At 42.3% G+C, this 4296-nt stretch overlaps 1 long non-coding RNA gene across 1 annotated transcript in view; it reads left to right on the forward strand.

Annotated features, from left to right (window-relative positions):
• The first annotated feature begins 607 nt into the window (after positions 1 to 607).
• The window catches only part of LOC105553574, a 27469-nt gene continuing 23780 nt past the window's right edge, over positions 608 to 4296 (forward strand). The window contains exon 1 of the long non-coding RNA XR_001008175.1: positions 608 to 693. This is a non-coding gene — a long non-coding RNA (uncharacterized LOC105553574). The remainder of the gene's footprint in view (positions 694 to 4296) is intronic.

Genomic DNA, 4296 nt, shown 5'->3' on the forward strand with positions numbered 1-4296 from the left:
AGGACATGTTACTGCAAAATATGACACCTCGGAAATTGGGAAAACCACAGAAATAAGGCCATTTTCAGACCTTCTGCTTTTCTGTGTGACAGCTGGCCATAAGAGAATTCTTTGTCCTGCTTTCCCTGAAAATAGGTCATAAGACCCTCATGTAACGGGTGTCCTGCTCTATGTCCAGAGGAAAAGAATGAAGATGTAGAGACGCCATTAAGAATCTGAACAAACAGGCCTTGCTATGTTCCCCTCAGTTTATTGCCATTAGGCCACACCTTCTTTTTGACCAATTATACTTCTACATGACTATCCATTCTTCATCAAACCTAAGCACAAAAATAGACACTTTTCCCTGAGTCTTGGGTTCTTCATTTCTGAAGTCTTTCATGTCCTATAAAACTTTGGTTGAATAAATGCTGATATGGTTTGGCTGTTTTCCCACCCAAATCTCATCTTGAATTGTAGCTTCCATAATCCCTAAGTGTCATGGGAGGGACCCAGTGGGAAATAACTGAATCATGGGGTGGGTTTTTCCCATGCTGTTCTCGTGATAGTAAATAAGTCTCATGAGATCTGATGGTTTTATAAAGGGCAGCTCCCCCGCCAACAAGCTCTCTTGCCTGCTGCCATGTAAGACATGACTGTGCTCCTCCTTCACCTTCTGCCATGATTATGAGGCCTCCACAGCCATGTGGAACTGTGAGTCCATTAAACCTCTTTTTCTTTATAAATTACCCAGTCTTGGGTATATTTATTATTTTTAGCAGGGTATGGGAGGAACCCTTTTCTCATGAAATGCAAAGGCTAGTCTTGTAAGCAGGACTATCTAAGGAGAAAAGTCTCAGGCCTGCTATGTTAACTCTTTTCTGCACACCTAATCTTAGAAATGACACCCACTGCTTTTGCTGTATTGTGTTCATTAGAAGTGAGTCACTAGATCCAGCTTTATTAGCAGCATGAGAATGGACTATATAAATGTATTACCCTTTTCTCTTGTTAATCTGTCTTTTGTTATATGAGTGTCAGTCATGAACCTTGCAATAGATGAAGAAAGTATATTACTTTTCTCTCCTACAGTGGGTTTTAGTATAGTTACAGAGTGGTGCAACTAAGGGAGGAGACCACCCCTCATATTGTCTTATGCCCAATTTCTGGTTCCAAAGAAAGAAAAAGTAAAAACTAAAAGGCAGAAATGAAATCCACAAGCAGACAGCCTGGCGCCATACCCTGGGCCTGGTAGTTAAAGATCGACCCCTGACCTAATCAGTTATGTTATCTATAGATTACAGACATTGTATAGAACAGCACTGTGAAAATCCCTATGCTGTTTTGTTCCAATCTAATTACTGGTGCATGCAGCCCCCAGTCACATACCCCCTGCTTGCTCAACCGATCATGACCCTCTCACACACACCCCCTTAGAGGTGTGAGCCCTTAAAAGGGACAGGAATTGCTCACTCAGGGAGCTCGGCTCTTGAGACAGGAGTCTTGCTGATGCCCCTGGCCGAATAAACCCCTTCCTTCTTTAACTCAGTGTCTGAGGAGTTTGGTCTGCAGCTCGTCCTGCTACACAACCATTATTACTATCTAATTCTAGAACATTTTTATTATCCCAGAAAAGAAACCCATACCCATTAGCAGTCACTCTCTACTCCCTCTGCCCTGCAGCCCCTGGCAACCACTAATCTACTTTCCATCTCTATGAATTGGTATATTCTGGACATCTCATATAAATGGAATCATACAATATATGGCCTTTTGTGTCTAGTTTCCTTCACTTATAATATCGAAAAATCTGTTTTAAAGTTCATAGAGCTCTACAGATGAATTCACAAAGTTAAAAGGCAAACACATGCAGTTTTATCTAAATACCAATAAGCAACAGAGCAAGGCAATGAATATGAAGTACTAGCATATGTGTTTTTTATTTCAATTTTACAATGTTTGTTGAGTGCCTGTTTATACAACAGACACAAAACAGACAAAATTCCTGTCCTCATAAAACTTATATTAAGGTGGAGAGAAAAGACAAAAAACAAACATAATAAAATAATAATCGTGCATTAGAAGGTTTTAATGACTGTGGGGGAAAAAGATGAAGCAAGTGTGGGGTGTTATGGATACTAGAGGAGACCTTCTGAATGCTTTGCGCCTCTCCCCTCCTGCCCTCTGCCTCTCTCTCATAAAATGTCCATGATTCTGATACCTAACAGCAGCGGTACGCCTGAGTCCCTGTGCCATTGCCTACCTCTGAAGTTTAGTGGGCATCTTTGCTACCATGGACACTAGACCAGCAGGCAACAGCTCTCAGTCATTCTATGATAGGTTCACCTTCCTCTCCCAGGCCAGAGTCCCTTCCTCTCTGAAATCCTGAGCTGAAAAGCAGAGAGGGAAGAGGTACATTCTCCTTCTCTCTCCCAGATCTGATCTTTTCCCTTCAGAGCAGCAGTGAAATTGCTACCCTGCCACGTGCCCCCACCCACAGCTCAGGGTAGAAGTGCCCTGCTCCATCCTCCACCCTCCACACACCTCCTCATTCTGTCCCCGCAGCTGTCCCCACACTGACATACATTAAACGATGACCTGCAGGGTTTCTTGACAAACATCTCAAGGCACAATATTTGCCTTGGTCTGAAGCTTCCTGGAGCCTGATGGTTTTCCCTTAGCCTCCACATCCTGCCATTTCACAAATTATTGTCAACTTCAGCTCCCCTACCACTGCTGCTGCTATTAAAAATACCAAAATTTTTTAAAATCCAGCACTTATCCTTATAACTAGCAACATTCCAATGTTTCCACATAGGTAACTTCAGCATCTCTAACACCATCGAGAATTATTACACCATAAAAATCCACACCTGTGCATGTAGACGGTACCAACAGGAAGCCCAATTTTCTTCCACCAAAGTTGTATACATAATTATGTTTTTATGGCTTTTTCTTTACTATAAAAGTACTACATATCATTAGAGAGAAAGACAGAAAACACAAATGAGACAAAGTAAAATCACCCCATGTAGTGGGTAGTCACTAAGACAGCCCCCAGTGACATTTCTTTCCTAGCATTTACGTCCTTCTGTAAGCTCCTCCCCTTGTCTGGGGCTGGACCTAGTGACTCACTTCTAGTGAACACATACAGAAAAAGCAGTGGGTGTCATTTCTAAGATTAGGTATGCAGAAAAGAGTTAACATAGCAGGCCTGAGACTGTTCTCCTTAGATAGTCCTGCTTACAAGACTGGCCTTTGCATTTCATGAGAAAGGGTTCCCCCCATACCCTGATAAGGAGGACTCAGTTTCTGCCTAAGCTGTTTGTGCCAACAATAGTTATGCTGAACATCAGCCTTCCTTCTGGAAATCTAGAATATGGGTATGTGCTAGACATCATTTGTCAATGTGACTAACCCACAATAAAAAAAACCCTGGGAATTGGGCTTCCATGAGGTTGTCTAGTGACAAACATCTCACACGTGTTTCAGCTCACTGCTAGGGGAGTGAAGTCTGTCCTGTGTGACTGCACTGTCAGAGGACTTGGAAACTTGTGCCTGGTTCCCTCTGGTCTTTATGTCATGCACCTTTTTCCTTTGCTGATTTTGCTTTATCTTTTCTCAGTAATAAATAACAGCCATGAGTATGACTATGTGCTGAGCCCTCTGAGTCCTCCTCCTGAATCATCAAAGCTAAGGGATGCGTGTTGTGGACCCCCAACACATTACACTACTAAAAAGCCTGTGACCTTTCCCTCTCTCTCTACCCACTGCTTTCTCTCTCATATACACACACAGAACTTGCTGCCATGTTGGAAGTAGCCTTATTGGGAGGCTCACATGGCAAGGAACTAACATCTCTTGCCCATAGCCAACAGCCAGTACCCTGAGCCACTGAGTAAGTATAGAAGCACAGCCTTCCCCAGTTGAGCCTTGAGTGAAGACTTAGCCACCACCTTGACTGCAGCCTTGTGAGAGGCCCCAAGACAACTAAGCCACACTCACATTCCTGCCCCACAGAAACTGTGACATAATAAAGTGTTGTGTTAAGCTGCTAAATTCCAGGATAATTTCTTACACAGGAATAGATAACTAATAAACTCTTCACCTAGAGGTCATTGTTGCTTATATGTTAGGGCACATCTCAAGGGTTTTCTATACCCATATATAGGTAGAATAAGTGTTCTAGTTGACACTGAATTTCTTTTATGTTGTTATTAACACTATTGGTAAAAAGCAAAAGTATAGGGGAAAGGTACAGTATTTTCCTTTATTATCACAAGAAGTTTTGCATTCTAGAATGATAGCTGGTATTTC

The sequence above is a fragment of the Mandrillus leucophaeus genome, unplaced genomic scaffold (assembly GCF_000951045.1).
Source record: "Mandrillus leucophaeus isolate KB7577 unplaced genomic scaffold, Mleu.le_1.0 Scaffold60, whole genome shotgun sequence".
NCBI lineage: Eukaryota > Metazoa > Chordata > Mammalia > Primates > Cercopithecidae > Mandrillus > Mandrillus leucophaeus.